General features: G+C 38.8%; 1 protein-coding gene and 1 long non-coding RNA gene across 2 annotated transcripts in view; both read left to right on the top strand.

Annotated features, from left to right (window-relative positions):
* The window catches only part of LOC120322916, a 58,462-nt gene extending 51,363 nt beyond the window's left edge, over positions 1–7,099 (top strand). The window contains exon 3 of the long non-coding RNA XR_005562883.1: positions 6,931–7,099. This is a non-coding gene — a long non-coding RNA (uncharacterized LOC120322916). The remainder of the gene's footprint in view (positions 1–6,930) is intronic.
* PPARGC1A (PPARG coactivator 1 alpha) overlaps positions 1–13,717 on the top strand; it is a 368,606-nt gene that overhangs the window by 75,073 nt on the left and 279,816 nt on the right. The gene's annotated exons all lie outside the window — the stretch shown is intronic.

The following is a 13,717-nucleotide window of genomic DNA, read 5'->3' as shown; positions in this document are numbered from 1 at the left end:
TCATGTCCTTCTTGACAGAGGTAATGTATTCAAGGGGAGTATATGTCATTAATTTACAGTGATGGCAATATAAATGGCAGTATATTAATATTTTTCATATTCTGTATTCCCTTCTCAATACATCATGGCATCCTGTTCACTTTTTTTGACCCCTCATGTGTATTGAGCAAATGTCTTCATTGAAGTGCCCGTGATGAATCTTGCGTCTTTTTTCCTGAGAGGTTATAACTAATTCAGAACCCATCAGTACGTACAAGTGGCTTTAAATTTGTTCCTTCTAGTGTACCCTACTCTGCACTTTTTTCACAGTGAATTTCATCTGCTGTCAGGTTGTCCAATTACCTAGTTTTTTAAAGGTCCTTCTGGAGTTCCTCACAATCCTTTCTAGTCTTGACTACTTTAAATAGTTCTCTGTAGTCAGCAAATTTTGCATTTTTATTACTTATAGCATGTCAGCTTTCAGTTATTAGTAAATATGAATAACTGTGCCTTTCATAGTATTGATCATTTGGAAATGCTTTCTTCCCGCACTGGTTATTTTTTCCTCCTTGTTCCTATTTCCAATCATTTAATTAGTCTGTGGCAGCAATGCACCTGTAAATGACTGGATCACACTGTGAATACTCACAGAGACTCACGGTAGCTAACAGGGGTGGTCTCCAAGGTGTCCTCAATGAAGTGAAGTCGCCTTTGAGACCAAAATCTAATCTTAGGTTCTCTGAATTCCTTTGGAGGTCTTCCCCACCCCTCCAGAATATTTTACTTTCATGACTGCATGTCCAAGTTTTCTAAGTAAATTAATACAAAGAAGCTTCTAGAAAGTCTCTATAATGTTCCTTTCCTCTCTCTTTTCTTCGCTCAGACTGTTATGGATGAGTTCTCAGGGCACTCCTGATGGGATGAGGACACCTTTCTTCTCCTGAGGAAGTCTGCTGCACTCCATATGTTTTGTGACTCATGGCTTCTGTTGTAGATAATAACCAATGGTCGTTCTGATTGAAGAGTAAAAATTGTGTACCTCTAATTAGGTGAAGTGAGCACGCCTTCTCGCCTTTATCCTTGAGGTTGGAAAAATAATACAGCTGTGTTAGTAGCTCTAATCTCTTGATCCTTGGGTGTTTCAGCACTTGTTCAGTGTTTCGTAGCCCACCTTTGGGGTTGGAAACTGCTAGGCTAAAGATACAGTTGAAGGAGCATCTGTTGTGAAAACTTGGTGAGGTTTTGGACACAAAAGGTTTACAATGGTTCAAGGTTATACTGAGCAAGTAATTAGAAGACAGATCTGTTGAGAGTAACAAAATAGGCAAACAGAATCAAGAACGGAATATTTCATCAACTGGAAGTAGTCATAGTGGGGTGAGGACTTTTGAAAGGAGGAAGTATCATATCTTCTTGCTCAGTTCTGGCTTCCCTAGATGTTAAGCACTGAGGACACAGTAAAAAACGGGTAAGAGCTCACCCTGGATCTGCACCAGCCCAGCTGCTCTTACATTCTTAGAAATGATAAAAATTAATCCAAACTCCATGCAGTATACAAAGCATATGATATTGGAACGTTCAAAACAGGATCTTTTTCTTCAGCTTGACCTTCAAATACTGTCTCTGTTTCTGCTGTGAGAGTCATATGATGACAGATGGGTTGTAAGTGGGGTCAAATTTGCAAAAGATTTTGCACCTGAGGAAAGCTCTTGGTCCTGAGGAGAGTAGACAGTTGAATTTGTCAGATTTCACCCTCCTAAATCATCCTGTCTCTGACAATACCAATATGATGGAGAGAGTTGCCCATTTCAAGTAATATTAATTGTGATGAATAGTGATTCCAAGAAAAATTCTAGCTTCCTGGCCAATTGCTTTGTTTAACTCAGCTGTTGATACCCAAGTGGCCTGATAGGCACAGAGGTCTTTCTGGAAGCTGTGTTTCCAGAACCTCTTACTTGTATGGTGTAGTTGACTGTTTTGTGGACTTTGTTCACCCTTGTAATCTCAAGTTTTATACTTCGTATGATGAAGTTTTGATTTGCCTATTGGCTTCTCTTCTCATTACCTTTTTTTTCTTTTTGTGCTTTATTATTTAGTGATACTATTTTGTTCTTGACTTTTTACTTACTTTTAAAATATTTATACCTGTTTCCCATTATGCTAATAAGGTATTTTTTAGTAGATTTCTATGGATTTTGGTTTCCTAGCTCTTCCCTTTAGGCTCTAAACCTAATTTTCTCATTTAGGAAAAAAAACCAAACGTCTCCTTCAAGTTTAATGCACTATCTCTTGATGTGATGACCCCAAGAGGGATCCAATTTAATTACACACTGACCACTGCTACTTAATGGCTTAATCTCACTTCCTGAACCAGTTCCACTGTGTTACAGGAGACACGTATTTTGTGACTTCTGTGAGCTCCGCAGTGAGTTTCCTTAGAAAGAAATAAATATTGAATATTTTTCTTTGCTCTCTAACCTAATTTGACACTTGGACCGGTTGGCAGTTGTGTAGCTGAGAATGTCCATTGTGTCTATTGCAACTGATGCTGTTTGTGGGCACCTCTGGCTGCCAAACACATTTGAATTGCTGCTCTGGCCTCCCCTCCGAATCGAAGGGCAGTGCAGGGCCAGTATTTTCCCACATCAAGCAATGATGGCTTTGTTCTTCTTGTCTTCACGGGGAGGACAAGATGTGAAGTTGGAGTCACAGTGCTCTTGCTCTTTTTATCAAGCTGGTTTTTTTAGCCTCTTGTGTTTAGAAAAGAGAGGTGGTTCTGGTGCTTAAGACTGCGATGCCAAATCTTCCTTCTGCTCTGCGTCAGGGCAGGCTTCTGTCAAACTGAGGCTCTTGTGCAAGTAAGACAGGATTGTTATTTCCAAGATCTGCTGTAAAGATTTACAAAAGGGTTTGAAATATAGATTTCAGATTTCTTCATTTCCTATCCCTGCCCTGGAAGTGTCTCAAATGAGAAGATACTGTTGAATCCACATAAGTCCTATATTTCTGAAGAATGTTTCATCCTGCCCATGTATATTTTTGTCTCTATCTAAGAGGACAGTGGGGCCCTTTCTTTCTGAAAAGCTTTTTTACTATTTGCCTCGATCTCTTGAAGGTTCCTGATAAAACACATTTCTTTTTACAGTGGCTGATACAGTGTGATAAACTCTTGATGCAGTAGTTACTGATGCTTACTTGGGTTTCTGATCTTGAGGTGCAGTCAGAAGGCTAGGAAGGCTGGTGGTCCATAGGTTGGTTGGGCAACGTGAGTCTTCAGTGCCAAAACAGTACAATGTCTCAGCAGATGAATTTCATAATTCTTTATAACACCATTTCTCTCCCCTTTTTGCTAAACCTAAGTGCTATACAATAGTATTTATTAGGTCAGATGATGTACTTTGCTCCAAAACATTAATATGGGAAAAAATGAACAATTGTGATTAAAATTGATTTTTTCCCTTTGAGAAGTTAGAATAAAAAATGGTTACCTGCTCATTTATGAAACAGATTTATTCTGTTGACATGGAGGCTTGTTTGAAATGTAATTGAATTTCTGTTACCTAATGGAAAGTGACAGTTAACAGTATTTATTTTCCATTTGTGTCTCAGTAGATAACATAACACAATTTTGATTTGTAGTTAGCTTTGGAATCTGAGATTGTTCTATCTTTGTAATTGAAAAGATGGGAGCGCGATGGCCTATTACAATTCTGGTTTTGTTTTTTTACACCAGGAGAGGCAACATTAATACAGTAAACAGCATCTATTCCAGCTTAATAGTTGTACTGAGATGTTATTTTTGCATCCTGCCTTTCTCATTAGAAACTGCCACATCATGATCTGGATTGATAATTCTTCCATTTAGACACTCTCTGCAGCAGCTAATTTCTATGAGCAGTGCCTCTTTCCTTGCCCACCTCAAAATAACTTTTTAACCTTTCAGCTAGAACAATTTTCTTAGCCATAAAATTAAAATTATATTTTCATACATTTCTTTTGCAATTTATTTTCATGACATGTATCTTGCTCACTTTGTATGGAAAGTACCATCACTCAGCATGTTGAGGACAGCCCCAGCATCAGGCCCAACCACCATGGGTTCATGAAAAGCGGGTCCTACTTGACCGACCTGGTCTCCTTCTGTGATAAGGTGACCCAATTAGTGGATGAGGGAAAGGCTGTGGATGTTGTCTGGCTGAACTTTCATAAAGTCTTGACACCATTTCTCATGGCATTCTCCTGGGGAATGTGGCTGCTCATGGCTTGGACAGGTGCACTGTTCCCTGGATGGCCCAAGGAGTGGTGGTGAGTGGAGCTATATCTGAGATTGTCTGTTCCTGATTGAAAAGATGGGAGCATAATGGCATAATACAATTCTGGTTTTTTCTGGTGATCATCCCCCTGTACTCGGCACTGGTGAGGCTGCACCTCGAATCCTGTGTTCAGTTTTGGGCCCCTCACAGTAAGAAAGATATTGAGCTGCTGATGCATCTTCAGAGAACAGCACAGAGGCAGCAAAGCTGGGGGAAGAGTCTGGAGCACAAGTCTCATGAGGAGCAGCTGAGAGAGCTGGGGTTGTTTAGCCTGGAGAAAAGGAGGTTCAGGAGGGGCCTTATTGCTCTCTATGACTTACCTGAAAGTAGATGGTAGTAAGGAGGAGATCAGTCTTTTCTCCTGGGTAACAAGTGATTGGACAAGAGGAAAATCCCTCAATTTGCACCAGGTGGGAGTTGAGATTTGGTATTAAAATTTTTTTCTCACCGAAAGGGTGATCAGGCTTTGAAACGGGCTGCCAGGGAAGTGGTGGAATCTGGAAGTGTTCTAAAGGTATGTGGATGTGGCACTTGGGGATATGGTTTAGTAGTGAGCATGGTGATGCTGGGTTAATAGTTTGACTCGATGGTCTTAGAGGTCTTTTCCAACCTTAATGATTCTATGATTCTGTGAAGCCATTGCTTCATCATTAATGTTAAAAGCAATAGGTAACAACTTGGTTTTTATATTGTTACATGCCTTATGCTGCAATTTTCCTGCTGCTTTTTTAGAATTCTGCTTAACCCAAAATGAATAGGCAGCCTCTTGGCTCAAGTGAAGTTATTTCTCTTTGAAGCTAGAGTCTACCCATTCCTACTGGTACTCTTAAGTGTGATGACACTGAAGGTGAAACACTTTCTGGAGAGGCAGTTGTCTGTTCTTTCTGTTGTGGTGATGAAACCTTTACTGTCAAGGCCTGGTCACAATTTACTTGCCTTGTAACTTCCAGAGTTATAACTGAGTCTGTGAAAAAAATCTGAAGTGAGTGTTATGCAACAGGACCAAACTTTGTGGAGGAGCCTATTTTCTCTAAAGTGCAGAAGAATAGTCAAGAAGATTGTTTGATGTCAGATGGTACAAGATGGTGCTTCAAAACAAGAAGATGGCTGTCACAGCACAGCCTCCATTCATCCAACCTGCTTTCCAGATGGGCCAGAAGCAGGACACTAACCACCCATCTTGGTTTATGAGCTTCCAATGCCAATCTTTCTACAGTATTTTAAACTAGTAGGTTTTAAAACAGTAGTTGTGCATTGTCCTGTTGCAGCATTTGGGAAGGGGTATGATTCAGATCATATTTTTGGTATACTCAAGTGTTATGTACTCATGAATTCAAGCTTTTTATAGTGTGTCACATATAACAACTATTAATTATTCTACCACCAGCTTTTTTTCTTTGAGCTGATGAATAAATTAAGAAGTCGGGTTTTTATGAGTCTTCAGTCTTAAGTTGATTCAGGAATAGAAAATAGAAACATGGTTCTGTGGTTTCTGAAGTGGAAACTGAGTAGACCTTATATGTATCAGTAGCATGCTATCAAGAAGGATTGTTTCACTGGGATTATTTTAAGGGATTGTGTGCATGAAAACCACAGAAAATGGATACAGATTTTTGAAAATCCACAAATAGTTCCTGAAAATAGAAAAGCAGTTTTATAGCTCCTGTCTTCAGGTTTTCAAGTTTTAATTCAAATAAAAGTCTATGTTTTCCAAGTGTACTTCATGAAAACCTCAGTGATTTCTGATATGAACTTCGTAGAAGTTGAATTTATTTATTCAATAAATAGATGAAACTATAAATAATAACAGTGCATAAGATACCCTAAATTGACAAAACCCCAAATTAAACCGAGCATGAGACTTGCTGCATTGAATATGAAAAAAAAGTATTTCAATAAGAAGCATGAAATGTGTTGTATTTTCGAAGCAACCTTGAGCTGCTCTGGAGTACTCACAAACCACAGATTTCATCCTTGTCCATTGGTTGGCCTCAAATAGTCATAATTTCAGACTTCCCTTGGTTATTTTGATTATCCAATCTGGGAGAGAAATTTCTACTAATTTTGTTATAGCTGGAATATAAACCGAAGTAATTACCAGAGCATTTTGTGAAATAAGCAACCTTTTGCTGGAAGGATGGCATTTGAGAAGGCTTTATGTGGCAAACTGTGTGTGAAATACACAGCAATGCCGTATGTGAAAAGGAAACAGAGGGTGTATGTATGCTGTTCGTCAGTTGTTTATGTTTAATTGGTATGTTCCTGCAGGAAGCCTGCTGATCTGTGCTGATAATGGTGTAAAACAGAAGTTTTAGACATAAATGTGTGCTTCAAAATAGCTGTATAGCAAAAATGAAAATATGTTTTATAAGTAACTAGATCTGTGGAAAGACTTCCAATATAGAAAAATTAAAAAGCTGGAATCACTTAGTTTTGAGCAGAGATTAATGGTAGGAGCGGTAGGAAATAATGGTAGAAGGAAAGCCTGGAGAGATTCCTTACTTACCTTTCTTCATCATCTAAGAATGGTGAAAGGGGGGAAGCATCCTACTAGAATTGACGTATTTATCCAGGTAATCATTCATCACTGTACAGTTTGACTTGTCAGTGTGCTAATGGTTTTATTTTTATATTGCAGTTGTCAAGGAAGGAAGTGTAATTATTCCCATTTTAAAGGACAATGACTTGTGCAGGACATCAGAAACAGAAGCCTGTTACTGAATCCATGTGCTCACTGCTGGTATGGTTTTATTCTGAGACATAAACATTTCAAGTAAAATTTAATAAATATAAAATAGCTAAAGTTACCACATACAGTGCATGTTTTTGTACCCCAAGCAATGGAGGCGGAGGCCTTGGTTTCCCTGATGATGATAATTGCTGCTTAGCCGAAGAGAAGTGTGTGTGGTGTACACAGACACCTTTGAGGAGCTCTTGCAGTAGAGTGTATAGCACTGGAAACCTGTTATGGCTCAAGATCTTCCTGGAGGGTTCCAAGCTCCTTTTTTGGCACACATCTGTGGTTCTCTGCTGGGTGTCCTCTTGTGTGCTGGGCTTTCAGGGAATTAATCATGGTGAAAGTGGCTCAATCAGTGCCATGGGTTGAGTGGCATTTATAAAGTTTCAAATTATATCTGGTTTACTTATTAAATTGAGATTATTATCTGTACTGTATCCACTACAGATGGGAAAAAACCTACATATGGATGAACTTAATGTGCTCATTGGCCTGTGAATATGTTGTCCCCAGAGATGTTACAAATCCACAGGATGTCCCTTAGTGCAGGATTTTGTACTTAGCCTTGTGAGTAGGCTGTAAAAGCAGAGGTGGAAGAACTTCTTTTGACTTTGCAATTGATGGGGCTTATGTGTATTATTCCTTTTAGCAGGTATGTGGAATCTTGCATTTTGGATGCCCATACCTGATGTAGAATGTGGCGAGAATGTGGCCCACCAGTTAAAATATCAGTTCCTTTCACTTCTGTGCTGTTTACCATAAACAGCTTTGTCAGCTGTAGCATTTTTAGAGTCAGATGAACTGGGCTGCAGATGAGCTCACGTGAGATGATGCCAAGCCCCCAGTCCAGGGATAGATCCCAATCTGGCCATGGGGAGGTGCAGCTCTCGTAGTCCTAAGGTGCTTTCTCATTAGTCTGCCTTCTGCGCTGTTTCTCCCTCCTGGCCCACCTCACACATCTGTTAGGGCAAACTGAAACGGAAGCAGAGGGGAATAAACTCGGAGGTTGGAATGGATATGCTCCCTCCTTACCACTGTTCCTGACTACAACAGAGGGGGCTGCTGTCCTCCCAGCTTCCTGCATTTTCCCTTCAAAAAGACAAGGGGTGATGGTTTTAAACTAAAAGAGGGGATGTTGAGACTAGGTGTAAGGAAGAAATTTTTTATGATGAGTGAGGTAAAACACTGGAACAGGTTGCCCAGAGTGCCCAGGTTGCCCCATCCCTGGAAACATTCCAGGTCAGGTTGGATGGGGCTTTGAGCAACCTGGCCTAGTTGAAGATGTCCCTGCTCATTGCAGGGGGGTTGAATCTATGGTTCTGTATAAACGTGCAGGCTCCCAAAAGTTGTATTTTTTTGTTGTCCTAGAAGTGCCTCAGTTTACATGGTTGAAAAAATTTGTGATAGGGATTCCTGTCTGAGATCTTGCCTATTAAAACCTCTACCCTTCCATTTGTTAAGCTACATACACGGATCTGCATGAAATGAAGGAAAATTTGTGGAAAGGTTTACTAGAGATATTGTTAATAGTAAATGCTTGTACATATAAATGCATTTTATTGCAGAGGTTTCAGTGAGTATTGTGTGCAGTTACGCTTTGAAACACAGTGGTAAGCCATCTTCTGACAGGGCCTGAAGTTTCTACATACATTACATTTGTTCTCTGAAATTTTTATTGTAAGCTCAGCAGCATAAAAGTAGTGCTGGATTCTTGCTCCAGCTTTGATGTGCTGTGCTGAGCTACAAAAAGGTTTGTAAAGGGAGACTTCACTTAACTGTGCTCAGACTGGAAAGCAAAACTGGTGCTCTCCAAGTGTTAGATCCAGATCAGCAAGAGTTTCAGAGCAGAAATAAGGAACTAAGCAGTGGAAAACTCCTTTAAAAAAACCCACAACAGAAACCCCAAACAAATAAATAACTTCTTGTGGACATCACTGTTGGGTACTCCAGCTAGATGGTTTTGAAAGCTAAAGAATTTGTCCAGAGGAATGGAAATAAATGTGGGGAAGTATTAGGAGTAATAATATAAATACAGGAAACTCTAAGTTGCTGCATTCAAACTCTTTAATGCCTTTCAGTGAACTTTCTGATGGTTTATAAACCAAATCATATGTATTTGATACCAAAACCAGCCCTTTTTTCCATGTCTGCAGTGTTTTTGAAATACTTTCTCTACTAATTCCCATATCAAATACATATGCTAAAATGTCCTTAATTTTCTACTGAAATCCCAAATTATGTATTTGGAAGGTGTTTCCCTAATAGCTGTAGGCTGCTAAGAATTGCATCTAGGATTGATATGTATTTCACATTTTTTATATTAAGGGTTTACTTACTGTAAGCTTAACACTGGCTTTACAAGGCACAACATGGAGTTTATTGGCCCAGCATAGAGTTTCACAGAGCAGGAGTATTGTCCGAGCCTAATAATTTTTCTGTTTAAAAACTGATATATTTATTTTTAAATTCCATGTCCTGCATGTGCAGGAGGGACTCAGGTAATTAAAGTACAGAGAAGTTAGTTTGGGTATATAAAACTTTTGATTGTAACCACATGCAATATTGTCTGCCAAACAATATTGTTTGCCAAACCTCACCTATGGCTACAGTGACATGTCTTCATAGGAGAAAAACTGTAAGTATTGCCAGCAATCATTTTTCTTTCAGTTGGGAAAGCAAAGATTTGGTTGAAGGCATGTATTTTTGTTTAAGACCACTGGTGCCTCAAACCGTGAAAATGGCAAAACGTTTGTGATAGTTTCTTTACTATATAATTTAATATAGTTATTTTTCAATACAGGAATATAAGCAAAAAGAGAATACTGGGAAAAAGAAAAAAAACATACTAGAATAATGTGATTTAAACTTTGACAGCGTACCATCATTTTTAGCTGATAATGCTAATGAAAATTTTGGAGACCCTATTCTGCCTACAGAATAATGGAAAATAAGAATGAATATATGCTTTTGACTAATTGCATTGCTCGTAACTCTGTGATTCCATGTAGCAGGAGAGGGTACACTGCATGTCATTCACCAGCTGCTTTTAAAAGTGTAGGAAAAATTCTCAATCTCTTTTGTGTGTGTGAAAACAGAGTTTTAAAATTGTAGGAGATATGTCAGTTTGCCAACCTTTAAGTGAGGGGTAGCTTGTATCAAAGAGCTAAGGACAGTATTTGGCTCTAGATAGTATTTGGCTATAAATGCATTTGTTATTTGAAAACACATCATGGCAAAACAAAATGATGAAAAGGGATTTCATTCATTAGCGTACACGAGGCAGCTCTCAAATACCTGTGTCACAGTTTGATGCTGGCAAGCAGAACTATCTTTACTTAGTTAGGTACCTTTCTCTGAAAATATGTGAATTATTCCTAAACATTATTAGCGGTGAAATTTGACGGAAGTTTGCATTTGTCTGAATGAGAAAAAGCTTTGTACTGGCACATTCAGTAGTTGTGTCTGTACTTCAAGACTGGATATCAAGGTACAGTTATGTATTCAGTCTTCTCTCAAGTTCTTACAAATTGCAGAGATTATTGTGTCAGCAAATTCAGCATTGAATAATATATATCCTGTGTGTTGGTAGACTTGAACAGATGGCAAAAGAGTGGTAAATGCTCTTTCCAGTAAGAAGAACTACCTTAAGGTTAAAATGTTTGTCTATGAAGGGATCTGGGAATTGACCAAAATAAGAGAGAGGCATTAAAATTTATAATAGTTGCAATTTGAAAGAATAAATCAAAGATTATTAGAATTAAATTGTTCTTTTGAGAGTAGTAGAGTGGACAGTAATCTTAAAGTGACCACGTCCGTTGTTGTGGCTGGAGCTCAGCCTGGTCATGCAGGATGTGAGGCTCTGCTTCTCCCTGGCATCCATGTGCCATGGGTACAGTACAGGTGAGCCTGTTCAATTCTAGTTGTGGTTGTTTGAGTATTTGCAGCATTTAAAATAAGTGTTACATTTCTTACGAACTTTTAATTGAAGCACACCACCACAAGGCTTTGTTAAGACAAGAGGCAGGAGTCTTTTCTGTAGCAGATCAGTGGTGCAGAATTAGAAAGGTTTTATAGAACAGGGAAGTTCAGTAACAGGTGTCAGCTTAATACAAAAGGCTGATCCCAGAGTGGTCAGATGGTATCAGGCCATTTAAGTATTCAAGCTGACTTACATTTTGGGATGACAGTATCTTGTTAGTGCTTTGTCAATGGATTTCTTCCCCTTGAGAACAGCAACCATTGGTGAATATGAATATACCAGGATGTTTGTTTTAAATGGTATAGGTGCATAAATTCAAAAAAAAGAATAAAAGTGGTCTAGGATTCTTACAGAAAATATTTCTGAATCTGAGAAGAGCCCACATTGTTCTCCTTCAGGGAAAAAATAACTTTCTTATTTCAGTCAAACTGGATTTGCTCATTCATTTATCTGTTCCAAAACTCTTGACCTGAGCTGTGCAGTCCTGAGATTCAGAACAGCCTACAATATTAATGAAGGAAAACCTTAGAAAATGTTCAAACAATGAAAGTGCATGAAGGTTACTGTGGAGAGTTTAAGGGATGCATGTTGTGTGTGTAAATGTATTGATTATTCATATATTAGATGGCATTAAAGCTTCACAAGTCAGTACCACAAGTCATTGAGCAAAGTTGTAATTTTGGTTTTATTTTGATCTGCATTGAGAAACAAAGGGTATATAATGTAGTGATTGGTTTATTTCCTGGCTAGATGGACTTGATCTTGTGAGATATTTAGTACCTACACATCCCACTGATCTCATAGGTGACAAACATACTTCATGAAATTGCTAGCAATTGAAAGGATATGCTGTGTTCTTACAGTTACTTATGCTGAAGTCAGTGGGATCTTTTAGGTGCTCAGTACTTTTTGAAATCAGGTCACATCTTTAGATTTCTAAATAAAGATTTTCAAAAAGACCTTGGCTCCATGACTCTGTCAGGTCAGAGCCCAAATCTGTTATTCCTTTCTCAGCAGCTTTGAGGATCCTTTCATTGTTACCCTTTTTTTTTTTTTCATTATTTGCTTTCCTCAGTTTCTGGTGAGATCAGCCAATGGCAGCCAAACTATTGCAGGACCAAAGATGTAAGGACTCATCCACCCTTTGTACAACTGTGCGTTTCAGTTCTGTTATTTTCATGCTCTTTCATTTCACTTCTCATATTTGCCCATGTATAGCAATCTTACTTGTCACTGCATGTTCATAAAACAGTTTGTGTGTAATTTAAATTGCCCTCTTTTGTGATCTAATTCTCAAATACTAACAATAATAATTCTTGCGACTGTTTTTAGGTGGGATGTCATATAAACAGCAGTGCTGTTAATACAGTGGCTAGAGATTGAAATCTTTTCCTTAGCATACATTGCTCCTACTTCTTCTGAAAGATTAGGTCATTTTTGCTTTAGGTAACTGTGTTGAATTCCAGCTGAATACCAGACTGTAGCTGAATAACATAAATGAACATCTTTTCCATGCTATCAGCATGTAAAATTCCACAAGTGAGAGTCGACTTTTGAAGATAAACCTGTGCCCCAGTACCATCAGAGTTTTGAAATACTAATTATCTGTGTGTGCATGTGCAGGTCAGATATCTGTGCATGCACATCTGCTATTTGCATGCCTAAGTTAGGCTAGCCTCGTTGCACATGCCTGACTTGGAAAATCTGCCCTGTAGTTATTAGAAGATGTCATACATTTTTCTGGCACGTTATGCAATTCAGGGGGATGAACTCTTCCCCTTGCTACCCAAGACATAAGCACAGACACACACGTGCTCCAGAGGTTTATGTCCCCCGAGGAGAAGTGCTTTATTTTCTTTGTAGGTGTTTTCTGTCTGGGGAGGGACAGGGGATTGAGAGCAGGTGTGAGAAATCAGGTACGTTTTGGCTCCCTTTACCACAGACACAAGAAACAGATGGCATAGGTTGGTGCTTGCTTGACATATGGAGCGAACACACTACTTAGCAAGCTAGAACCTCAGCTGCAGTAGTCAGTGCTTTCTGCTTGCCATTTAGCTGTGAATGCTTATTTGGTATCAAGAGTATCGCATCCTTTCTTCATCTTGTGGTGTTCTCTGCCCTTTTCCCTTTGGCTATCTTTCCTCCTACATCTTACACTCTCTTCTTTGCTGCAGTTTCCTTCTTTATTTTGTTCCTCATCTAAATGTATGCTTAATTTTTGACTGTAGGCATTGCATGGCCATGTTGCTAACGAAAAGAAGTGTGCCTCAAGTTTGCATTCATGTCTGCTTCTAAGGCTAGAGGGTGAAAGAAATCCCAACTTATAAAAAGGATAACAAACATACCTGCTAATATTTGGAACTTAGACACAGGTGTACCAGAGTACAATAGATGGTATCAAAATCTTCCTCTTAAAAATGTTACAGACTTTTAAACTTATCAGCCACTGGAGGAGAAGAAAAGTAAAAGGAGTGAAAATGGTCATAAAGCAAAAAATGTTCATAAAGTAAAATAGAAGTGATTTAAGCTGTGAACTTAAGCTCATTGACTAAATTCTTTTGTAAGTCCACATGTAAAAATCTAAAGATGCGGTAGGATTTTGAGGCAATCCGTTACCTCCAGTGGGAGTTCCATGGCCCTCAGTACCACTTACTGTAAATCAATCTGATTGACTGGAGTCCGAACCATGAGTATTAGTGCCTGAGGCAC

Source organism: Pipra filicauda, unplaced genomic scaffold (genome assembly GCF_003945595.2).
Source record: "Pipra filicauda isolate LSUMZ 115617 unplaced genomic scaffold, ASM394559v2 scaffold169_size1572857_pilon, whole genome shotgun sequence".
Classification (NCBI taxonomy): Eukaryota; Metazoa; Chordata; class Aves; order Passeriformes; family Pipridae; genus Pipra; species Pipra filicauda.
The sequence above is the reverse complement of the archived record's forward strand: the minus strand, read 5'-3'. Positions and strand labels throughout refer to the sequence as shown.